The 25,768-nt window shown below is 48.0% G+C and overlaps 2 protein-coding genes across 8 annotated transcripts in view; both read left to right on the forward strand.

Annotated features, from left to right (window-relative positions):
- LOC126569393 (protein quick-to-court) overlaps positions 1 to 30 on the forward strand; it is a 20,389-nt gene extending 20,359 nt beyond the window's left edge. For all 4 annotated transcript variants that reach the window (XM_050226441.1, XM_050226439.1, XM_050226442.1 and 1 more), the window contains one exon: positions 1 to 30. This exon is cut by the window's left edge and continues 1,630 nt beyond it. The gene's annotated coding sequence lies outside the window, so the exon portion shown is untranslated.
- An 836-nt stretch (positions 31 to 866) lies between these two features.
- Positions 867 to 25,768, forward strand: part of LOC126571849 (polypeptide N-acetylgalactosaminyltransferase 5) — an 80,600-nt gene continuing 55,698 nt past the window's right edge. For 2 of the 4 annotated variants that reach the window (XM_050230681.1, XM_050230682.1), the window contains exon 1: positions 959 to 1,080. The gene's annotated coding sequence lies outside the window, so the exon portion shown is untranslated. Of the gene's footprint in view, positions 1,081 to 25,768 lie in introns of all 4 variants that reach the window. The other 2 variants (XM_050230683.1, XM_050230684.1) reach the window with 2 other exon arrangements.

Raw genomic sequence — 25,768 nt, forward strand, 5'->3', positions numbered from 1 at the left:
ATAAACCACGAAACGTTATTGTTGCAACAGCAGAAATCGGGCTGTTAAATGTGTGTTAAAGGGGCTATTAGGCATCCGAAATCTTGTGATCTTTTGAACTAAATAAAATAAAGAGTGAATATGAAGAGAAAGAAAATGTTTTGTTCAAATATATCCCCCAATTTAAAGCAATCATTGTGATTTGACCAACGATCTTTTGCAGTTAGCAAATCAAAAAGCTAAAACATGGAAGGGGCGTATATCCACTTTACTAGTCTACTATCATTTAGGAGAGTGTATCATATAAAAATTATTGAAGAAATCATTAAACCGTCGTTATTCTATGTGGTTTAAAAATTTCAAATTTACCTTTGTGTCACCCTGTAAAAGTTGCACGAGTTTTCGCTCACACTCGAGCAGTTTTAAAAATACGAGCAACATCCCCCTTGACCACTAATAAATTAAAAATTTAGTTTTCCTTAATTAAATAAATGTGATTGTTGCACAAATTGCTTATCTTAACGGCGGCAGTGACCAGTAGCTTGGATTGTTTTGGGTTGTGATGCTGAAAAACCAAAGATTTCATGATTTTTTTTGCACCTCAATTTAGAAACAGAGGAAATTGGTCGTTCTCTCGTTACTCGAGTGACTTGGTGATGAAGTTTTGGAGAAAAACCACGCACCAAATCTCTCTTTCCTTTCCTCTCCTCTTTCTTCTTTCCGGAAAATGCATTTACCAAAACCAGTGAGGAAACCAGTCCACGCTTCACTTTTCCATCTCGGCAAACAGTCCCAAAATTGGTCCGTATCTCGTGTGCATCGCTCGGTTCGTTCGGGCCGTGTTGGGCTTCCAACTGACAGTTCTTCATTTTCCTGGTTTGTTTACCTCGGGAGTTGATGGTGCACGGAACGGCTCGTCGGCTCGCAGGATTATTGTTGTTTGAACGTGCGGTAATTCAACGGCAAGTAACCGGAAATAGTGCGTGCAATCAGTAATCGAACGACCCCTTTCGGTGGTCGAGTGTTTGGTACCCTTACCGGCCAGGCCAGAGCCCGAGGAGATCCGGTGTTGGGCAACGTTTTGTGGAGTGTTTGCTCAAGGTGCATCACGGCGCTTATCACGAGCTGGGGCGCCCCGTGTTGTTTGTCCGTGCGTGTGTATGCGGTTGTCCGGGACAACCGGGAACAGCATAAAAGTGCACCGCCCCCAACCAAAGAGTGAAGAAGAAGCAGCGGGTGGTGGTTTCACATTCCTCTTCCCCCGACACGCAGTGGTCACGCGCGATTATCACCTTTTTTTTCGCCCACGGATCACGCACTCACAACCCACGATGACCGCGGAACTGTCGTCGATCGTCGTTCGAGTTGACGTGGAATGATCGACGCCACCGTTGGCCGAAAACGCTGCCTCCGAACGCTCGTCCGAATCCATCACTTTTCCAAGGTAACCGAGCGGGCGGTGTGCCAAACTGCTGGCCTCAAAGGAAAGGTGTATCGGATGAATCGGATGGTGCCACGCGAAGGAATTCCGTTTCGGAAAAGTGGACCAAAAAGTCTTGGCTCGGCCTGCACCGGGGGGGCAGGCTTTACGGAGATAATCATGCTTGGCAGTCGATGATGATGATGAAGATGAAGCAGGCGCTGGCTACCGTTGGTGGGTTTGGAAAAAGAAACGTAAAATTACCCCTGAGTGGCCCCGCTGCCCGTCCTCTCTTCGTGTAAAGTGTGCCGTGCATATGTGTTTCTGTGTTTGTGCGTGCGTGTTTGTGTGTCTGTTGCAGAGAGCTGTGGCTGACGTGGTAGTTCCCCATCTCCCGCGATTCAATCTTTCGTTCCGCGATAGCTACGGGGAGGCCCCCGGCTTATGATCTATTATTTTTGGGGCGAGGAAAAATCTGTGTCTCTGGCGCTAATGTTCGATGGTGTAGTGGTCGCGGTGGTGATGCTGGCAGTGCTGTGTCGAAAGCACGAGGGGAGGGGGGTGAGGCTGGGGTCCGGTTGAAGCGCGAGCATAATTGGTAAAGAAGAAAAAGCACGAAGCATGCGAAGAAGAGTACAAACCGAAGGCAGCCGGTTTCCAGCTACCAGCAGAGGAGGATCTAGCGTGTCAGCAGAAGAGGAGGGGGGAGTATGTATCGTCGTCTGCGAGACCGAGCAACCAACCGACCGACCGTCGTGACGCGCCAACCGGAGGTAAGCTATTTTCGGGGCCATCCATTTTATCCGAGAAGTGTTTGATCTTCTTCCCAATGGGCTAGGTATGAGAGAAGATGCCCGTGTCGCCACTTTCCATTCATTCGTTCTCGCACTAGCACATAGTAGGCTAGCATATTTATGCTTCATCGAGTTGTTCCATCATCGAGTAGGCGCGATCGCTTGGGAAGGGAGTGCTTGGGCCGTTGTCCGATTGCTAGAACGATTGCAGTCGTTCTACGGCGCTTCCTCATACGTGGCCGATTCCTGTTCCGTGAGGCAGGCCTGCTTCCCAACCCACGGCCGGTACACACTCTGATAAGGGAAGGACAATCCCTACTGATAACGTACATTGGCGTTGTCTGGTTTACTCTGGGCTAGCCCCCCAACCATTTCTCAAAACATTTGCTGCCGGTGAAGAAACCCGCAGCCTCGAGAGAGTATCGCAGAAGGGAAGGTATTTGTTGTACAAGAAAAATAAAAGGAACAAGCGCTCCATCAAGGTTAGCTCGCACGCCCCGCCATGGAATCGATCCGATATCGTCATCAGTGATTGCTCAAGTGGAACACAATCGACGCGACGTTGCGCCTGTAATCACGATGCACGTCACTACAAAATGTCCATGGTTGTCACTAATGAGCAGCACCGAAAGAAGGTCACTTGGAATAGAGCAACTTCCCAAGCGGAAGTTATCATTTGCCACCTTGGGCAGAAAGCAACGATGATACACCGTTCGGGCGCCACATTCCTCGTCCGTTGTTGGATGAAAACTTCACAGAACAGTTGGTTGTTTTGCATTGGCCAGCATTGTATCGGTATGCCGTGGCGACAGAGGCCAGTTCTAGAGACCTCCCGGCTGCACGTGCAAACCTTGCTTGCTGCAAAAGTTCACCATTCCCCCACCCTACCGCCCTCACAATGGCTCAAAGAAATTTGACATTTGTTTCCGGTGCACGGTGCGACGAGTGCATTACACCCGCGGTACACGATGTTCCGATTATGCTTCGGTCTGCATGTTTTCACCGGCATCGGCAAACGGCTTGGCGGAATGTTTACTCGGCGCTTTTTTTTTGTTTTTACTTTTGCTCCTGAACAGTACCCGGCAGTTCCGCTTGGCCTTTCCGACAGTGGCCGCTGGCGAGAAGAAGGCGCTTCCGTCAGCAAGGCACCGGGCTGGAAGTGTTTGGTAAAATGGGAATGTAACACACGGGGCAATGTGGCCGGAGAAGGGCAGCGTGTAGAGGAAATGAGTAATTCGCGCGAACATCCTTGCTAACACGTGTCGATCGTGGTCGCGGCTGGATGATCACGGTATTTCATCGCGAAGAAAGTGAAAAACCGATCTACAAGGTGTAGGATTGCGGAAAGGGCTGGCTCATAAGGTGTACAAGTGATGGGTAGCATAAGATTTCATGTAATAACATAACTGCTTGCTCGATGCATGATGCGGAAGATCGATCCCCGCCAGCGTTCGACGCTGATGATGATCATGAAGAAATCATGTTTGCATGTTGCTACCATACAGTTTATTATGATTTCTTGCGATCGCTCACCCTTCGATGGCCGTTTTCATTGAAGAAACCTGGAAGTAAAAAAAAAAAGCAAACAAGCTCATTGATTTTGTCAACGTTTTGTGCTTCCTTGGAGCGAACGATCCACTTCAACGTGCAATTCAATCTAATGAAAATGAAAACTCGATTGTTTAAATCCGTCTACCCGGACAAAATGTTGTAGCTTAAAACGGATTAAAGCCATTTATCCTAATTGATTTTTCCTGCCATGCTTTCCACCCCGTGGGGCCGGTAAAGATCCAACGACCGGCCATCCAGCCAGCCAGCCCATTCAATCATCACCGATAAGCGGGCGGTGCTACCATTTCGAGATGGTAGATAAGCAATTTATGAACTCATCGAAACACTTTCGGGCCATTCGGGCTGGGCCATGCTCGCTTCAAAAGGCATCTCAACCGTTGACTCGGGCGGGTGGAAAACCGCCCCCTTCGCGCTCTTTTATGCTATTGCGTGAAGTGCACAAATTGTTTACACTTCTGGTGCCCTGGCGAAAGTAAATAATCGGCCGTGAAGAAGCAAAACCCAACAGACAGCAACAGCGCTCCCCAAACCCCCCGGCCGAAAACACGCCTCCGATCGGCGCCCGAGATTTTTGAGAAGTGGAGATAATAAATTGGGTGAAAAATCAATTTTCCCCCAAAGACGCGAGCTCTTACGAGCCGTCGGAAAAATGCCTCTGCGAACCACACGGATCGTCTCCGCTGGTCCCAGGGCCGCACCAGCAGCAGCAGCAGCAGCTCCTGTTCTAGTTAATCATGTTGCGGCACACCGACCGGTTCGAGGATGATTAAGCCTTTTTGAGGGGAGGCGGGGGTCGGGAGTTGATGGTAGGTGGATGGTCTGCTTCCATCGGTAGTGGCGAGGCCGAGTGAAAATCAATACATGAACGGTGGTGGTCGTGGTCGAAGATGGGAAGAGCTTTTGGTTTTGATTTGTGCGGTTTGGGTGGTTCTTCTCCGTGCGCGCTCTCTCTCTCTCTCTTGACATGAATTGTGCCAGCTCCTTGTGCCAGCCCTCGAGCCAGCGCGCTAGCAGCGCATTCAATCAGTTATCCTCCGTTCCTTTTGATATGCTGGCCCCCCCCCCAATACTGTCGTATGTCCTAGAGGCGCTTACTTTGACTTTCGAGCGCCCGGAAACAAAACCCGGAAGCTATCTGGTGTGTTGTTATGTTTAATCCTTGGCCATGGAGACCAACCCCTTGGTGGCTCTTTATCGCTCGAATCGCAATCTCGTTGGTGGAATTGCTCACCCCCCCCCAAAAACCACATACCGCTGCCACGGTGAGGACTTACGGTATGTTCGCGTATGTTTTTGGCGCTCGTGGCACAAGGACCGGCATCGCGTGAGTCTGTGCCCGTGACATTACATAAGACGGACATGGCTGACTGATTGGCTGAAGACTCCTCTGCCGATTGTTTACTCTAGCGTCGTGTGTGTTCTTCGTTCTGGTTGCGTTGCCATTCTAGCTCGCAATGTTTCATTTGTCTCTGCCACCGTATTCAGCGTTTGCTTCTTGATTTGTTACGTTTTACCGAGGGGTTTTAGTTTGCTTGGCTCCAAACATTTTGATACTGGTGTAGAAGAGAGGGAGACGAAAGAGATCTTTTATTTGCCGAGGATATGGCCGCAAAATTGCTGATCCACCACGCTTCACATTCCGTCACTGTGTATAGATTGGCAATTGAACTTAATGTAAACATTGAGGCTGCTTAACTTGATCATCATTTAGTGGAAAATACAAACAAAACTACAACCAAACCCGGTGCGGACAGTCAAGCTCGGCTCTCTCGGTCACACGTTAAGCGTTAGGATGCCAGTCAGTCAGCCACTTTCCCGGTTGTCTCTGTGGCCAATTTCATCTCCGGACTCAACGGATTCGGTGGCGGCAGCTCTGCTCTCATTCTCAGACCTTCATTAGCCCCCCTCCTCCCCCCCCAGGGAGGGAACGGAGGGAAACGAATGAAGCCACTCCACGAACGCGCTTCATTGCCACGATCACGGACGACACCACCGATGGAACGGGGCCGGCTTTGGCCGCATTTCACACGACCGACCGACGGACCCGCTCACTCACGTCGTCCACTGCCGCCCCCCCACATCGCGCCATCATCATCATCCAGCTAATAAAATAAACGATCGTTATCCGCACTTTCCGTGTTCGTGTTACGCTCGGTGTGCGACCGCGACACCGACACCACCGCGCGCCTGCAACCATCATCCTGCTGCTGTTCGGCTCCGGAATCCGGAACGCGGTGTCACCGGCACGTCGCGTAATGTTGTTAGGGCTTTTGGCATTGGGCAAAGTGGCGGATTCGAATGCGGATTCGGGATGACATGCGGGCGGGCTACTCGGCCGGGGGTTTTGGAGTAAGCTCACCAGCAGCAGCACCAGCACCAGCACCAGCAGGAGCGTCTTTAACGGAACCATATCAGTGAGCTTATGTTTAGCATTTAGCGAAACAAAGCAAAAAAATGCCACGCGATAGGTTGGCGGTACCGAGAGCGTGAGGTGGGGAGCTTAACTGAAACTAACTCGCTCTCTCTGTCTCTCAGCACATTAGTCACAGCAGGAGCCCATTATACACACTAGGGGGGCGGCTAGCATCCCGCGATTCTTACCGCGGACAGTCAGGAAACTCTTTGAGGAATGATTAAGGAGTAAGCCAGAAAGTTACTTGATTTTTTAAAACATTCCTGTAACAGTATTTTATTTTTATACGTTACTGTTGTTAGATAAAATAAGTTGGCCCTTTTGAGTGGCTGCCGGGTGTTTTATAGTGTATTTCTTTTTGAGTAACATCAATTTAGCGTCATCTGGAGAGCTTTTAAATAGCTGAGCTCTAAAAATTTTAACTTAAAAAAATTATCCTAAATTTTACACTAAAACAACTTCACAAAAAAACGAATATTCTTTTTCAAAAATACACAACATTCATTCCTCGATCAACATCCTGCTCATCTCCTATGGCATCGAAAAGGGTGACGCCTCTAAAGCTCATTTTTCGAATGCGTTTGTCCCTAAACCCTCGTTGCCTCTTCCCCTCCGGTCATCATTGCAATAAAAGCCCACCCCGAATGTTTTCCTACCAAATGACAAATGTGTAAAACGCAAACACGCCAACCAACACGGCGTGAAAAAGAGAGAAAACAGAACATCTCAACGACACCGACGGAGGTGTCGTGAAAAGTGCGACCACGAAACTAGTCCACGGCGACATCAGAGCGTCAGAACTATTTTTGGGGACAGGGGTTTGGCTTCGTTCCGTTCCGTTTCGACTCAACGTGTGCGTGACAACATTCGAACATTTCTACCAGCCACACTCAGCGCTATCCCTGGACTGTTGAACAACTGACCTCCGCCCTCCCCCGGGGGGCACTGGCCAACACTTTGACACTCGACTCCTACGGCAGAATGCGTCTTGCGGACAAAACAACATCGAGAATCGACCGGAACCGGAGCTAGCCGTCTGTTTGTTGTCCTCGGCAGTGCAACAGCAGCAGCAGCAGCAGCAACATAATAAACACGGTCAATTAGGAACGGAACCACTCGGATCTCAAGCTCAAAAGACCTTATGACGGACGATCGGACACTGGGTGGTGTGTTGCGTGTGTGCGCACGTGTGTGCGTTGGTCCCGGTGTTTACCGGAGAAATTCTGGCCATCTGGAGTACACGCTGGAGCAGGATAACGAAATTTTCCCGTCGGAAGCTCACGAGTTCGATGCTTTTGCTCATTTAGCAACGAAACGCGACGGATCTCGGTTTCTCGGGAAGCGAGCAGGTGAAAGACAAGAAAAGCCGATCCTCCCCCCTTCCCACCTCTCACCGCCCACCCACTGCGGCTAATGCTACAAAATTGTGAAAATAAAAGGCTTACGGCGAAAGGGAATAGCATTTTCGGCGGCCTTAAGTCCTTGGCAGGCTTGTACGGTTGTCCTTAATCCTCGAGGCTCCCCCGGGGGGCGCTCGTCTTCCGGCGCTAATGCACATCCTTGGCTTGTCTGTGTGTCTGGACCGGTGGTCGCTCCAAGGATTAGACCATTAGACTGCAGGGACTGCAGGGTGGCAGCGAAAAGCCTCGCGTCAATCGAAAGGGCCGCCGCGGTGGTGGCTTTTGGCCAATGACTTCACCGGCAACATCGGCCACCACCACCACCACCACCGCTGTCACCGGTTTGTCCGGTCTGATAGCCTAATTGGATTAGTTTCTGTGGCCGGACCGTGTGATTCCGGAACCCCTAAACCACATAACTGCTGCTGGTGCTATATAGCTGCCGTGCTGAATGGGATGCTGCTCCTCCTGCTGCTGCTGCTGCTGCTGCTGCTGCTGTGGTCTTTAGGGCCATCATCACGCTACCACGACTCCAGCGAGCTATCTCCGCTGACGATGCTCCTGTTGCGTACAAATTCTCTCCCCTCCCCGTGGGGCCATCTTTAAGCTTTTGATTGGCTAGAATTCGGGTACCAACGCTGGTTCCGTGTTGGTAGGTCCTCTAGGGAATAGCTTTAAATACATTTTTATATCCCTTTGAAAGAGCGGCGCTTTTCCATTGACTGCAAATACATTTGTGATTCCACGCGAAAACCCTCGAAGGACTCTCGCGCGCTACTTCGTTCCCTAGGCGGGGGGAGGGTCGCACCGATTAGAACGCAGCGTAAATTCTACGGATCCGTGCAATGCATACGCCGTAAAACCGGCGGGCAAATGGCGTGAAAATGCAAAATGCCCAAAACGAATGGAAAAAAACGATAAACATCCAACATTATGTTCGGCGTGTCACTCGCGCCACTACTCGCTCGCCGTTCATCGTTTCCCCTCGTGTAGTGTGGGCGCGGCGGTGGTTTTCTTGAACTTTTGCCGCCCTTTCGCCTTTTCGGCCGCTTACCATCTCGTGGAATTCGAGCATTTGCTTCCGGGGAAAAAAAATAAACCCAAAACCTCGTAAACTGTGCGAGAGTATTAATTGTGTGAGCGGGCAGAGAAAAGCGATTTCCTTCTTTCGTTTATCCCGCCGACTAGCATTCCGCCCGTTGTGCGTCCTAAAGGAGATTTGGCTAAAGGATTGCCCCGGTGCCGGGCAAATGCCGGTCGCACTCCGCTTTCCATTACTCGATAATGAAGCGGAACAAATTGTTTTGCTAAATGACTTTGCAAAATGACGGTGGCCCATTTGACACGAGAGTGAGAGTGTAGCGTAGCGTTTGGTGTCTGGTGGCGTCTGGGTTTTTTTTTACTTGCGCCGGAATTGTTTGACTTATTTTGGGAGCAAAAGTTGAAGAGCTCCTCTTCCGGAGCAGTGCCATTGGGCTGTTTGCCAATTAATGTACTTTGCTTTGAGTTAATCCCAAATTTAAAGACCCGTAAAGCGGACTTTACTCGCTGAGATGATGCGCCGGCTGCCGAGAAAGGGATTAGCCCGCTGTGCCACGTGGTCCCAATTTGTGTAAATGATGCGCTTGATGTTGGTGTGACATTGGCTTTAGAAGTGATCTTCTTTAATGTGGATCATTTTGGAACAGGCGCGCTGTCACCGGAGATTACTCACTGAGCTAGAATGGTGAACTCGAAGCTCTAGCTCTCAAAACCGGGAGCGACGTACGTCTGCCGTTAATGACACTAGACAAGTACTAATGGGGATGGCATGCTGGTGACCGACCCGGTGATGGTGGTGATGGTGGTGGTAGGCAGCAAACGACCGACCCGGTTTGCAACACAAAATATCAATTTTGCTGAAGGCGAAGGCCACACCTCGCGGCTCATGAATGTGAAACATAAATCAACTCTGATATCCGCCATTTCTCTACCTCTATTCTGTCTCGCTCTCTTTCTCTCTCTCTCTCTCTCTCCCTCTCTCTGTGTAAGCGCACAGAGCATGAAATGAGAAAGATGAACGCAAATCATAAACTTCAAGCATCGATAGCGTCACCAACACGACACCCGGGACTGGGACCTGGGTATCGCATGTGAGCAGAGCGCAACAGCTGAACGTCTTAACGGGGCCGCCGACATCGTGCTCTCGTGCTCTTCGAGGTGACAAAGAAACTTGCATGCATGATCGGTCGTCGGTCGCCGAGCACAAAGAGAAGGGTGAAGGGGAGAAAAGCATTAGTCCCCCATTCATCCTGTGCTCTTCCCCCCGGCGCGCACGCCTCGTCGCTAACTGGGGCGCTGTCCTTAACGTCGTTTTCGGTCAACGCGCCATGTCGCACTCGCTTGTCGTCAGATCGTCAACATCGGTCGGTCCTCTCCATGTCTTCGCCGTCCCCACTTGCCGTTAAACGACAACGGTGCAGTTGTCCAGACGTTTTTCCATCAAATTCATGTTTTCTGAAGAGCGCGTCAGTGTCAGGGTCGGTCGTCGGTGTGTCGAGATTCATGAACCCCCAAAAGAAAAACGATGTTTTACTACACAAAACGAGGTTTTTTAAAGGGTCATGAGTGACTTCATAAGATTCGAAAATTGCAAAACAAAACAAACCCCCGGCCGGTGGTGCAATTCATCTCCTGCAAATACGTGTCCTCTGCCGGGCTACCCCCCGGGGGGGGTCTTAAATGTCATTTTGTTGCTGCGCCACCCTTTGCCATCTTGGAGCGTATGCCAGTACGTTGCGGCTCGTTGACATTTTTCTCCGTCCGTCCGCTCCCGGTTTGTGTTGCCGGGCGTTAGCAGGGCCAGCGTCATATAGTCTGTCTGGTCTCCAGCACTTGTGGACGGAGGAGAGCGTGGTTTGAGTAAATGAGAAAATTGGATGCATGTCGTTTACCAACAGCGTCTCTTTAGCGAAGCCAACCAACCAACCACTCGTCGGCCAACGGTGATGAAGATCATTGCCGAATTCAATAAGTGCTGTGGCGAGTGTTCAGCCAGCCAACCAGCCTTGTGGTGGTGCTGGATTTCGTCATTTCGTGATTTGTGCGAAATGGATATTTTGCCCTCTCGTCCGTCCCTCCTTTTCGTTTGCAGTCCTCGAATCACATAAAGTAACGCAGAGTAACTCTGATTCGAACACTGGTCTGGTGCCTTGGAGGGATCAATACTACCGGTGCAGGTAAATAAGTTAATTAATTTAATCTTTTGCATAACATCTAGCATACCGTGTTTGGACAAGTGGTGAATGGAATTGCAAGCCTCTCGGGCAGTTGCAAGTGAACAGGGCGCTTTTTCTCATCTTTCTGATCTATTCAAATGGCTCTGTGCTGGGTTGTTTGGCTATCATTACGGCGAAAGGAAAACTGTTTACGCAGTGGAGCATGAAACAACTTTTCAAAAGAAAACACGTCTATTGATCGATAACGGGGTGTGCTATTCTTGGAGTTGTTAGCGGGTTGAAGTTTGCAGAACATGTCAAAGAGTACTGCGAATGGCTATCGTTTGCTTTGAGTAAGTCTTTTTAAAAGAGGAAATGCTGGAAATGCTTCCTATCTAGGATGTTCACTGCTTTGCTTGGAGCTGATTTCGATAGATTTATTTTGTTAATGATTTTATGCACTTTAAAAAACTCTCTAAACTGGAATATAATGGTAGCCTTCTATTATTTACTGCATTTGGAATATTACTGTTCCCTGATTATTCATATTCAACCGAGATTATTGGAAAATTTTCTGGAATAGATAAAGTAAAACATTGTTATGTATTATGGCGATGAATTAGCATATTCAAGCATTTTCATAATTGCTTGTGTTTCACAAATCTTGAGTCTGTTTTCTCCTTTTTTCTGTTGTATTTCTATTATTATTTTCCATGGAAAGCAACGAAAAGCAACGCAAAGAGCATCGAAAGTGTTTAGGCTCATTGCATATCCTTATCGCATCTTTCCCGTTAATTAAGTGTGATTGAAAGAATTTTCAAGGGTTAGAGAATGACTTTCTTTTACATAATTATTATTTTTAATAGGCAATTTAAAAGTGAAACCAGTTTAAACGATTGGTTTTTGCGGTTTTGGGTTTCTATTCTGGGTTTCTACGCCTTTCTTTATTCCCAAATCTAATACACCTAAAGCCTACAAGAACCTAACAATGAACTGACTAAAACATACGGAACACCATCCACCCCGCCCACTCCGAACACCGACAGACAAAAAAAGAATAAGGAAGTTAATTTACGCGCTACCGGTTGGTTCGGTTACACATTTTGGGAAAGTGAAAAATCCGAAACGATTGCACCACGGCAAAGGTTGGGGGGAGGGACGAGTGGGCCACCGAGAAAGAAGGAAAAATAAAACTCGCACACATAAAACGAGCACAAAGCGAAATCGACCACAATCCACCCACTCTGTGCCGCACAATGACCCTTTCGTCTCGCCAATGCCAATGGCGGCTGGCTCTCGTTCGTTCGGTTCGCGGCTGATTGGTTTTCGGCCTTCGCTCGGCTGGAAAGTTTTGCCTCCCTCCCCTCTCGCCGGCTTCCCTTCCTCGTCACCCGTTCCGGTTCCGTGCGTAAGGTCCGGTTGTGGTTGTGCACATCGACCATCGACCATCGCGTCCACTCGGAACCGGAAACGGAACGGGCAACCGGATACGAGTTCCTTATGGTGGGTGCGCTTGTTTCAGAGTCCTCCCGGTATACGGTATAAGTAGCGAGCTTTTCATTACATTTTTCCCCGCTTTTCCTCACCTCAAACCCCCTCCAGTGCCCTGTCCTGTCCTGTGGTGGTTCGTAAAAGTTCGTCTAAAATTAAACCACGGCTCGGTCGATCCGCATTCCGTTTGCCTTTCTGTTGTAGGCTGTGGGTATTTGGATTGATGGCATCCTGGGGGAGAAGACACTATGGGAACCTCCGAAAAATAAAAAAAAAACGGGCAAGCGATAAACAATTGTTCCATTGGCTGCCATGTTGGTTCCACCCCCTTTAAAGCACTCGAAAGAACAACCGCCTCTTTTGGGGGGGATGAGATCGATAATGCAAAATGGTTTCGCCTTCGGCCACGGTGCAGCCGTCAGGGGCCACCAATTTTTTCCCTTTTCCTTCCTTTCATTCCTTTTCTGCTTGATGATGATGATAATAAGCACTTTTCATGAGATCGACACCCCTCTTCCCCCCAAAAGGCACATTCCCTGTCATCACTTTCGATGAACAATGAAAGCTTTTATTTGTGACATCGCCCCTCGCATCGTTCTTGCATTGGATGTTGGGTCCGTTTTGGGGTTGGATGGATGAAAGTGGACGTCTATTCAGCAGCGACGGGTTATCTGTGGCACTTTGCTCAGCCCCGGTTGTCCATCGCGAGCGTGTGACGTGTGTGACGTTGGCGACACGTTACGCTCCCGTAACGTCAGCAACAATCTGTCAGCTGAGCAAATTTGCATTCCATGTACGCGATCAGGCCACAAAAATGGGCGAAACAACATCATCTCGTCCGTTCGCTCGACGCTACCCTTAGCTTATAGCTGGTCAACTTATACGAAAGTGCATATGTCATCGAAACACCCCCCCAAACCCCTTTTTTGGGGCGACGGACGCATACACCACCGACACCATTGATGGGTTAGATGGCCGCACGAGATTGTGTGCGTGCACACATGCACTGTGGTTGGGATATTGAGCGCCACGGCGCCGGTCGCTGTTGCGGTGGAGCCAACGTGGCGGCGCCTGTTTTGTGTTGTGATGATCGGCCAACCCGCTCTCCGCGGTTCGAACGGCAGACGAAGGTTGATCAGGTGGAAAACCAGCGATAAAGGAGGTCAGCCGAAATGTTTTGCATTAGCTTCGTTGTCGATCCACTGTTTGCCCGTTTGCTAGCCTGGGTTTTGCCTGGCCAGGAATAAATTGAAACCAATGACACAAAACCGTGGCCGTGGCCTCACCGTGGCCCGTTAGGCCGTACGAGACAAATCTCCATAAAGCACGTTGTGGGCATACGAGTAACAGTAAACATTCGTAAGCACTGTCGACACACGACAGTCACCGGGGGTCGTCGGGACCGGCATGCGATTACCAAAGGTTCTATTCTAGCTAAAGGCCAGAGAGTAAATTGCAAAACACTCTTCGCCCTCTCTCTCTCCCTCTTTTGCTTTATCGGCTACGTCGTGGCGCTTGCCAGAAACTCCTAATCTAAAAAAAGGGATCTTTATGAAGGAATTCCACGGCTTTGGCATGGCGCTTGGTAAAAGCTTTGTCGATTGCCAGCCCGCTAAACGACGATCGCCACAATCCACGATCCACGTAAGTATGAGATCAATTAACCGCCAGCAACAACGCGAGACGCGCTCTAGGTGGTTAATGATGTGGAATGCTTGTGACAACAGGGGCGCGCACCTCTGCGTTCGCGTGCTGATTGGACTCCGAGCGGGCCAACCCACGGCCCGTGGCCGGTGGCGCACTTCGCTTACGTGGAGCCAAGAGCATACACCACCACCACCACGTTGGCAGCCGACTGTTCGTTCACTGATCGTGTGCATACTCGTGTGGTGGAGCCCGGCAAACCGGCTTTTATTTTTTCGCTGCCCAGCATGCTAGACGTGTGCCGCATAAGCAGTCGCGCCGTTTTTTTTTTTGAGGCCAAACACCGCCTAGCCAGTCGCCCCGTTTCGTTTGTTAGTATAAAACCCGTTTCGAAAGTGGTGCGCCCGGCCACATCATGCCGACCTCGTCCGAGGCGCGCCGTATCGCGAATCGGTGACGTGTCGCCTGGTTCGTGGCGGGAGCGGAAGTGGTCGTGGTGTAGTGTTGTTGTACGCGCTGGAGGCAGCCGGGATTGAGATAAGGAAAGCAATAGTCGATTGTCATTTTAAGGGGTTTCTTTTTGTTTTTTGTTTTTTTTGGTCTATTGTGGAGCAGGCGAGGGGGTGGTCTGGTTTCTGGAAGCATGCTGCCAATGATTAGAGAATAATGGGTTGAACGCAAACCAATACATCTCTTCGCGTACTTTCGGTGTTGATGAGGAAAGTAGCTATCCAGTGGTTCAGATTGTCAATGTGTGGCATTGTGGACCTGTGGTGTTGTGCTTTATGGGTTATCAGTTGCTGTCGCTAACTGTTTTACAAACATACAAACATGAGCAAATCAACAGACCAGGAGAAATCGATCATCACGCTTTTCGGATTGATTCGTCACCGATAAATGGTGAGAAATTTGAGAAGGAGGTCGATGAAATTTATTTTTCAGCATCATAGTATGTACATTCTAAATAAACTAAAATTGTAATGGAATTTACCAAGTCGTTTTATGTTGAAAGCTTTTTCGTTTGATTCCGAAGAGTTTCTGACGCGATTTATCCCGCTTGAACCTATTTCTGGATTTCTTTTGTACGCTTTTTCATGATATACTAGCTGATAGCATAGAGATGAATATCTATTACATTAGCCATTGTTTACCTATTGCAAAATTTGCGAAACATTGAACATTACAGCGGAACGCGGAAGGAATTCTGATAAAATAATTATTCATCGCTTCATCATAGTGTCGTATTGTGCGATGGGATTAGTATTACTAAAGAAGATAATTTTATGTCCACCATTGTTCGGTTATTAATGTTTCATATGACTGCTGTCAAATTGCTAATCGAAACATAATTAATGTCTTCTTTAATTTCTGTTAAATTCACGGTGATACTGCATTCAATAACACATGCAGCACTGCGGCTTCAAGATGTGTTTGTTTTTTTGCTCGAAAACGCTTATTTAACTTTACAAAGAAAGCATATTCCAATAGTCTCTAGAAAAATATTGAGAAATTATTAATTATGATCAAACTATATGGAATCACTATCATGCTGCTGGCGATATTAAAAACAACAAGCTTTCATCTACTTATCTAGCTTATTTATTTATATCCCTTATCCGATTGTCATCCGATTCGTTGTTGCGTGTTAATGGGAAAAGGGCATTTTTTCGCTGAACTTCCAAAGATTACCGCACCACTTCGAGATGAACGTACGCGACGGAGCTTTAGCGATTCCGATGGGAGGAGATCATCATGTGTCCCGCGCTAATAACAATCTACGATCGCGACGCGACTACGACCTAGAAACGGCTGCGTGTACGTGCTGGAAGCGAGTAATGCTTTAACCCCCTAAAAATCGTCATCATCTGCCCGAGGTCGTGTTTTAGAGGCTTTGATTTAGTTTTCCCCAGGGCGGACGACACCCCCGCCGCTTGCGTGTGGGAATAGCACTCCGGTGGCAGAGGCATCCCATCGTGTCCATCAGATGCGCTTGGGTGGGAGAAACTCTGCTCTCGATGTCACGCCGCGCTCTAGCAACGGTGCCCAGTAGTAGTGTTCCGTCCGGGCAAAGTCCGGGCCGGTCTGCGAGGTGAAGATTAGGAAGACAACAAAGCGCAGCCCACATCTTCGTGCCGTTTGCCCTCGGATCTTATTCACGGTTTGGCACAGGCCGGCAGCTGTCGGTGTCAGTGGACGCTTTATGCGCTTCGAAGTGCGTCCATGAATCTCGCCTCCAGCCGCTCGAATGGCTCATGTTTTCGCCATCCAATCCGTGGCAATCGTAAATCGTGCGAAAAGCGATGCCCGTCAGGGGTGGGCGCACGATATGCGCTCGCCAGCACGCTCATCCCCTCCGGTACCGGTCGAGGCTTTGATTCGATTTATAGTTTTCCAGCTCATAATCACCGAGCGCCACACCGAGCGAACTGTCGAGCGTGTCGGAAAATCGCACGATTTATGGACGATGAAAGGCGCGAAAGATGAGCGTCAGTCGTACGCCAGCAGCACCTCCCCTCGATGAAGGATCTATTTCAACCGCCCCGGGTTTGGTTTGCCGCTGCCGAAGAAGGTCTCGGATTGCGAGATCAAGAAACATAAGCTGGGGCTCCTTTGCGAGCACATATAAGTGGCAAGATTTCGTTTGATTGGTGACCCGTGGTATCATGCAATCGTCGTATGCCCCCAACCCCCTCCGGGGCCCGGTTTCCTATTTCGTTTCCGCCATCCCCGCAAAAGATGCACCTAATTGGGTCGGTGGTGCGGTGGCTGCCCTTTTCAGGGACATTCGGTCGCATCCTTCCCGTTGATTGGAGATATTTTTATGTGAGCGACCTTGGGCTGCTCCCAACATAACAATATCCTCGGCGTCTACAAAATGGTCAATTTGTTGCTAATAAATGGAGCACAGCCTCCCGATACCTTAGTTCCGTAGTTTTGCGCAATTGGATCCTTGCACCACCACCTTGGTCACCTGCAACCCGAAAGACTTAAATTATGTAAATTCGGTCACGCAAAAAGAAAAGCCCATAGACCCTCGAATGGGTTGGAAAAACATTTTCCCGGGTAAATGTTGTGACACATTTTGTGCCCTCCCAATGGAAATGTCCGAATCCGTTACCGTTTCGTTTCTCCCCACGCCAAAAACCCGGCCGATCAAAGGACAATGGCCACAAAGGTCCTTTGTTGTCGTTCGGTGTTGTGTATGGGATAAGGGAGGGGGTGGGGGTTGGAGTTTTCTTTGATTTCGCCCTCTCTAGCAGCCTCAGGTGGGGGCATAGCAAGGATTGCTACGGAGTTTGTTATGCAGACGGAACCAGCAATAATCACATTTTGACCCAACGCTGATGCTGTTGCTGTGTTGGGGGGGGGGGGGGGCTATTCTTTCCTGCTCGCCAGATCGGTACGGTATTACACCGTTGTTCGGTTCGGGTATTGTGTTTGTGTATAAGGTAAGGGATCTATTGAAGCGACCTCCCAAGGACACCGTAAGAGGCTGCTTCACTGGATGGGGTGGGGGGAGAAATAGCATTTTCTTAGGAAAAAAGAAGTTCCGTTCTTTACTGTTAGATTGCGCTGGCCAACTATCTTGAATCAAATTTAAATTACGGAACACAATCTAAGCGCCGGCCAGCGGGAAATTCCCATTTTCTACTAGAGTTACTTCATTAAAACACCTGACCCCAAATTCCCGCATTCCTCATTCCTTCAATCAGGAGGCAGCCCGGGGGATAATAGAATGAAAACAGCTCTCTCACGGTAGAATCGTTACAAAATTATCGCCGCGTTGTGTTTTTTTTTTATTTCTTCGCAGCTCTCGCAGCCAGAAGAGTGGTCTAGTGGTTTTGCTTAAAACATTCCGGCTCAGCAGCGCGCCAGAGCGTTATATGAATAAATCTGATCTTTGTTTTATGATAAGTTGCGGATCGGCTTTTTTCCTGTCTCCTATATATTTTTTTTTTTTGCCAAACCACGCTACCGCGGGTGGGTGAGAAATTCCTGTGGAAAGCCACTGAGAGGCCGGCGTGTGAGCAAACGAGAGAGAGACACCGTGGAAAGCGACAAACCGGTGAACATAAATTAAAATGAGGTAAAGAGTGTCGCGTTTCGCGCGTCGCCGGAACACCATCCGCATAGCTTTCACCTTTTTCGAGGGTTTTTTTATGCTGGAGCTTTTATTTGAAAAAAAGTGCTGGAAAATGCATGTGGAATGAATGCCAGTGGGACGTAGCACTATTATGCAGCGAGTGGTTGTTTTTTTTTGTTCGTGCGACTTCATTCTACGGTGCCAGAAAACCGGGAAATAATATTCATTAAACTCGATGCGGCATTCCGTCTAGCTCCTGATATGCTTTCCAATAGCAAATACCACTGTCGACATATCCTGGGTGGGTGGGTGGTTGGGTGGATGATGTCTCTAGATTGAACCGGGAGGGAGGAAAAAATGTAATCGCTTAAGGACTTTGAAGCGAGCGAATACTTCGGGGTCCTTAAATTTTGCCCACGGGAATGCAGTAAAACGGGATCATCACTGTGGCTAGTCACCGTTTTTTTTTGCAATCCCTTTTCCTCAGCGCCGTTTCCTAGCCCTTCCTTATCTCGCAACATCTCCGGTGGTTCCTCCATTACTCAGTGTGTGCTTCTTTGGGCTTTCGAAGCGCCGGCGAGGTTAGCACTTCGTTATGCACGGAATTGTGGGGCGGCGGGTTGTCTTTTTTTGTTCTTCCCTTTCGTTTCTTTTTTCACATTATATCCCTTCTGGCTGGGACCAAAACGAGCAGTCAAACAGTCACCAGGGACGTATATCCTGCGTCCGGTGCGTCAGGACGACGAATTGCTGTAAGCACAGCACTCTTCTTCCTCGGGCCGAAGGCAACAAAAAACCGAAGGGAGGGAAACCCATAAAAACCTCCATTTAGTAGAGATTGAAATAAAGCTGGCACAGCAAAACGGCGCGCTGGCGCGAGGAATGCTAGTGCCCGGGACGGGGAGATGTGTGCATAGCATACGCAAGCAACAGTCGAACGCATGCCGGGCCAGAGGTAAGGAGGAGAGAGCGGGCGGGGGGAAATGTGCGCCAATGGAACGCCATCCGATAAGGAGAAATCATTCTCGGGAGAGTTTCCCTTCACAATGTATGCATAATGCTCGACGCTCGACTCCGTCGGTGGTGCTGGATGATGGAGTGAGACCCGTTTGCTGGTCATCGGTCTCCGCTGGAGGCTCAGACTCAGACGACGGCGCGCGGTTAAACTCAATATTCTACTCACCGAGCTGCTGGTGGTACGTTACGCATTACGTCTCCAGCGCCTTAATACAGTTCTGCTGCTGGTCGGTGCCAAAGACTGTAAGGCATCACGAACTGTATCCTTTGCCGAGTAGCTGCGTGGTGAGTAAGTTAACCGGTTCGCCCAAGCGTCAGCGAGGAGCTATTTCGTTTAATTGAATCGCACATCTACTTCCACTTCTATTTCCTCTCGGAGTTCCTCTCTAAACTCAGTGCCAGTGGCTGTTTGGTTTTTGCCTTTGGCGAGAAGAATGTAATATTCTGCTCATGTAGACTTAATTAATGTATGGTCCCGCAACGCGCACTACACAGTGAGTGACGCATGGAACCGCTGGAAGTAGAATCTATTTCTGGTCCCCAGCGTTCGGCAACACTTTCGATGCCGCCGGCTGCTTGGGTAAGGTGGGATGTGAAGATGTATCAGGATGACGATCACGTCACCGCTGCTGGCACCAGAAATATGTGTCGAGGCGCGGCCGGAGACATAAAACGGAATGTCTCCAAAGAATTCACTTCAGGAATGCTGTGAGTTTCCATTTTCTTTTGTATGTTTGTTTTGTGTTTTGCTTGTTTTTTCTTCTTCTTTGTTCAGCGAAGCAAATCCAACATTCTCGGAAGCTGGACTTTTACTTCCGACTTCCTTTTTCGTTTATTTCTGTTCCTGTAAAAGTCAACCTGAGGCAAAAGAACAGGGGCTCGTGAAAAATGGTATCGAATTGAAAGATAGAGCATAGTTTCTCAGCAAGGACTCATTGTTGTCACCAATCTTTTCTCTACCTTGTTCATAGATTTGTCCTTTTCTTGTTAAAAATTATTGCTTTGTTTTATTTTCAAAATAGTTTAGTTCTATTAAAAAGCAATATATAACTTTTGTCTCGTTTCTACTAGGATCAAATTTACTAATTTTATTTGTTTATAGCATACTAACGATAGCCTTACATAAAATATAGCTTATGTTTTAGTTTATGTGATGTGAATGATATTTTCGTCAATGCGCTCGCTGCATGGCATTCTTTAAATTTGTATTAAGACCTATCGGAAGATAACGAAACGAACGTTCGATTATGTAGCGAGCATGAGGCGCGTAGTAAAAGATCAAGAATGGTTTTTGTGGAAAGCACAAAAATACTTTCTTTTATTTCCATTCCCTTAGAGCTGAGGATAAAAAAAACATACTAAAGGGCTCCGTTTTCTTCGGAAAAGTCGACCACTTTCTTTATCCTGAAAGCATGTGTGAGTGCAACAGATGCACGGGAGTCTGCTTTGGTGTCGAAATTGAGTTCGGTTTAAAAAATGGCCCAACTGGTGTTGCAATATTTCTCCTTCGCTGGTTGTCGTCCAGTAACGAATTCCGGTCGCTTTTTCTTAACAATCGGCTGGATCCGTTCATGAGCATCGGAATCCGGTACATTGCGCGTCGATCCCCGATCCGTTGGCGGTTGGCGAGAGAAATGGAGCTGTCAACGGCTAGCTAAGGCAGCGGCAGTTAAACTAATCTGTGACGATGGGTGCGAAGCGGAATGAGAAAAGAGCGGAGCGGCCAGTGGAGTGAATATGGGTGTGCTCACGTATAGATGTTCCCGAACACGCTATACTATTTATCAACTTTCCTTGCCGTGGCCAGTGAGTAACACACTGTGTGGCGTGGAACCATTTGCAGAGTTCACACTCAGTGCACTGAGGCCACCGTTTTGCCGTTGGTCGATTCTTCTACTACGTCCATCGGATTAGCAGAAGATTGTTACAGCAGACTGATCGTAACTCTTGCCTCATCTCGGGACTGCCACTGCCCTTTGTCGATTTTGTGAAGATCTCTGCTGGTGCTGGTGCTGCTGGCCATCGTCTACGGTACTGCGTCCTAGTTGCACTGCCATCGGCTAGAGAGCAGAAAAGAGAAGAAGGGTTCGGTGGGTTTGCAGGTGGGCGTGGAAGGGATGCAATAATTTATTTGATTTCCAACGGAAGCAATATCGTGTGCTCTGCTTCGCTGGTCACGATTTTGTGGCTAGCTCTTTGGTTAAAACTAACGACACCACCATGCGGCCAGCCAGCTGGTCTGGTAGGCGGTAGCCGAGTAATGTCAGCACACCCCAGATGCCCCATCTCCTACATGTGACTGGTGTAACCGCAGACAACCCCAACGCAGGAACAGTGTGTGGAACTTTATGATGCGTCGTTCCCTCATGTTACCTCATCGAGAGGCCACTTGGCAGCTGGAAGGTGTATTGTTTCCCTGGTACATAAGTCGCGCAGACTGATCGGTTTCACGGAAATGTGCTGTTTACGAGCTACATGGTTTTGCATAAGCTCAAGCGATGCAGAGCTTGAATGTTTCGGAATTAATGCAATCGATTGTTTCGTTTTTAAATCGAAGACTTACAAAACTTTTTGCAACATAAATGGTTAAATAATTCTTCTAAGCAAGGACGATTAAGAAAGCCCTACGAACTTTTCAAACCAATAGCGAATGGCAAGCAACACATTACCTGATTCACACCTGTGCGCCTCCGAAAATTCGGGCAATCGTCAGGACGTTGGAAAGTGGGCTGTGTAAAGTGCAGCATCAATTCCCATGCCGCACACGCCCTATGTAGAAGCACTACAGCAAACCAAAAATCAATTTGTTCTAGCAATGCAATGCGGAATGCAGCATTGGCACTCTTATCTCGTCGCACATACTTTGTACCATCAGCACACCCCGATGAGTGTACCATTACGAAATGAGGTGGAATCCGAGTTTCTGTGAAAAGATTTGTTGCAAAAACAATTCCCGGCCACAAATATTTAGCGAAGCGTTCTGTGACGAGATAAGACTGCACCCAGAAGGGTTGCAGTTTGTGGTGTTTTTTCCCGGAGAAATGATTAGATTTTTGCGCATCCATTCGCATCTGGTTGCCTGCGTCTACTACACTCATGGTATCGCCACGTCGTCGGTCTGAAGTTCACCTTAGAACGTCTGGCTACGAACTTAGCAGCAGCAGCAGCAGCAACAGGAAGCAACAGTTCTCTAAGCCATTTACAGTTAGACTCACTTCAGTGTTTACCGTATGCCTATGGGGATCGTGTAGTCCTTCCTCAAAGAGCAGCGGCCACAACGAGTAGATTCGTTTTAATTTACATAACCTGCCCCGGGATGGCCCCGCTCGCACTCTTGTATGAGACCGAAATGAATGGATCCTGTTCAGTTGAGGTTTACCGCTGGCGACTGTACTTCAATGGTCTTTGCTACAGGAAAGCACAGCTACAATGTTAGTATTTTCGTGAAAAATCGATGTTCGTGATGCCGTGGTTTTACTAGTTTTACTTTACTCAACAACGGAAACACTGTGGCGAGGTGGTTCGCAGCGAATAGCGTTGGTAAGCTTTTGAGTGCTTGTCTGTTGTTTTTTTGTTCTTCTTCCTATCTTACCAAGAAATTCTATTTCCGATGTCTTTCCTGCACTTCGGTGCTTCATTTCGCAGAATAAAAAGGGAATAACATGGTTCTTGCCTTCACTTCTCTTTCCTAGGCGCTTGATCTGACGACGAGAAGCACGTGTCCTGGTGGTCAGAGGCTAGAGATATGGAGGGAACTGTTGAGCTTGGGAATGTTGATTGTCTTACAGGGTTTTTCATTCCTACGCCGCCGACATTATTGTTAGAAGCTTCCTGATTCCGAAAATGTCTTCTTTATGGGCAGCATCTTGAAATGTTATTATTAGGATTCCATTGGGCATTTGAAACGTTTTTGTAATCTTTTTCGCGTACAAGGTTGTCGTAAAAATACCGCATACCATAGACCGTTGACTATAAGCATGATACCTTGATATGGGTAAATGAAACATGAATGAAATGTAGCTTATCACATTCCATTGCTGTCTCTCTTCTGAGAAACATTTGCCGCTTTTGATTGGTTTATTTATTAGGAAATCGAATGGAACAGGAAACCATCGTTAGGAAATCTTAATCGTTTCTCTCGCTCGAATGGAAACAAAGGTCAAATTGTTCGCAATAGAGCACCGATGGCATCGATATTGAAAATTCATGCAAAGGACAAGCCCTCCCTGGGTGAGCTCGACATGTTTGCCAACATCCGAAGAATAACATCTGCAAGTGGCGTGTGAGTATACAGATGCTGTCCACTTGTATTATACACACAACATAACGCCTGCCAGCGCAGGAACAGGAAACGTGGCATGGAAATGTGTCTCGCAAATATTTGCAATTTTCGTGCCTGCTGGGCATTTCACTTATGTGCCCTGGACGATTGGTTCACCATGGTTTTACTGCAACATACGCGCGCAGGCACAGTGTTTAATGGGATTTTGCAATTGCATATCCGCCAATCCTGTATGTATGCCAACGTCTGGTGAAAGACATCCAATGAAGCGGCAGTTCCGTTGTGTTTCAATCTTATTAATTCAAATATTTCGAACGATTCGTGCAATAGAGCAAGCGAATCAGCCACGTGTCCCTAAATTAGAAACCAATTCACTATGGTGCGTTTGCAACACGGAGAGTAAGGTATTGCTTCCGACGAAGTTTCACTTCGTCTCGATTCTCGGAAACATGCCATGAATTTATGATCGAAACAATACCGTATCAATCTTACGTAAGGGACTCCATCTGCCACGGATCGCATCATATTAATCCTCGCCGCACGTACACCTCACCACTGTGTTTACCCAGCGTGAGCTTGTCACCGGCCACTCTAATGATGATGTTGGGAGCAGGCAGCGAAAATGTGCCTCCCAAAATAACAAACTTCCCACGAAGAACCAAAGCAGCACAAAAAAAACGAATCTCATCAACTTTTCCAGCAGGGGTGCGAACGCTTCTATTTGTAGCGAGGGTGCGAGTGAGCGAGCGATCAGTATGTGTGTTTGGGAGGGGGCTTTCAGCTTTCCGTTTTCCAGCATCTAGGGTCGCTTCTGTTTTCCGTCGTAATTATTCCGGCAAGCTTTTGATGAAGTGTCACAAATTTCCCAAAGCGGTACCCAACTTTATTATGCCCATGTTTTTGGATAGTATTCACCACACGTTGACGATGGGACAGTGGGCGGCTGCGTAAACTACTTTCTCTTCACCAGGTGAAAGCGATTTGTGTTTAAACGGATAGACGGATAGAACTGTGTGTCTGTTACGACACAAGGAGACCTTTTGGGCCTTCTAAAGGGCAGTGGATCGGTTTGATTATTTTCTGTAGGAGACATTGAAGTGATGGTGTTTTCTATTTTCTCCTTAAATAATGACTCACGTTTGAATAGGTTCAGTTGCAATACGTGAACATTCTGAATCGAGAGAACTGACCTTTTTGATTTGTTGTTTGCTAGTTTATAGCCAAATAACAGTTTAATGCAACATATAAAAAGAAGTAAAGTCGAAACGAATTTGTGTTTTACACGATTCTGCAACCTGAGTCCATGCATCATAGTTCCTCTGCAATAATGTTGAATGAATAGTTCTCTTAACCTCGACTTCTGTCGTCCGAAGATTAACTAAAAGCGCTCTCTAAATTCCCTTCGCTCACAAACCCACCGAATCCATTGCCCATTCAGTGCCGTTACAGAGGACAGTAGAAGAAATGGTTTTCCCAACATTAATTTACCCTTCGGTAGAACTAGAGCAGCGGTACAGTAACGGGGAATTGGTAGCTTTGCTAGCAGGCTCTCCGGTTACCTTTTCCCATTTCATATTACTACCGTGGTACACGTGGGTGCTTTCTGTTGGTCATCTCCGAGCTAAGCTCACATCAAGCATGTTCTCAGTAACCAGCCTCAGCCCCCCCAGCCATCAAGCCGTTGTGCTATGCTGCGCTCTCACTGCACCCGGCTGTATGTAGCGTATATTTACATAAAATTACAGCCCGTCGTCACCCGGATTTCAGGCTAAATATCTTCAATCTTCTTTTGCATAATAGTTCCCCCGCACCGCACCGTTCTACTGCATGTTGTCTCCGGTGAAAAATGTTACGCTCGTTGCACTTACACCGGTGAAGCGAATGAGCTGGTTGGTTTATGTTTCGCTGAACCTAGCTCACTGATAAGCTTGCTCGCTAAAAGCTAGGCACCTTTCGCATAGAATACTACTCTCTCTGCTCACCTGAGATGAAACTGTTTTCTTTTCACTGCCGTAGTGTGGATAAGAAAGAAGGTTTTTATTTCGAAAAATAAAGCAAACGGTACAACAAAGACGTTGCCCACATCCGGAAGTGCATTTTCGCTGCGGTACAAGGAGATTCCATGTAGAACGGCGGGAGCATGACGGTTCCCGGTGCTTCTGTGGTTTCCATAGCGTCGCGCTAATAATATTCCCGCTTGGATTCCAAATAACGTCCAGCGCGGGAGAATAAGAAGCCCCATGGGAGTGGCGGTGCGCTTGCTGAGTTATTCTTTTATTTTTACGTCTTTTTCTCTTTTTGTACACTGGAAACACTATGCGAATATCAAGTGCTCCTTTTAAACCATTTGCCCATTGGCGGCGCTGTGCTGTGGATAAGCGAATATAGTTGCTCTGTTGGATGGAGATAGAAAAAAAAAGAATTTCTGGGTACATGTCTGCTACGAAATTTCGCAAAAGAGCCAGAAATTCCTTT

This window comes from Anopheles aquasalis, chromosome 2 (assembly GCF_943734665.1).
Source record: "Anopheles aquasalis chromosome 2, idAnoAquaMG_Q_19, whole genome shotgun sequence".
NCBI classification, from domain to species: domain Eukaryota; kingdom Metazoa; phylum Arthropoda; class Insecta; order Diptera; family Culicidae; genus Anopheles; species Anopheles aquasalis.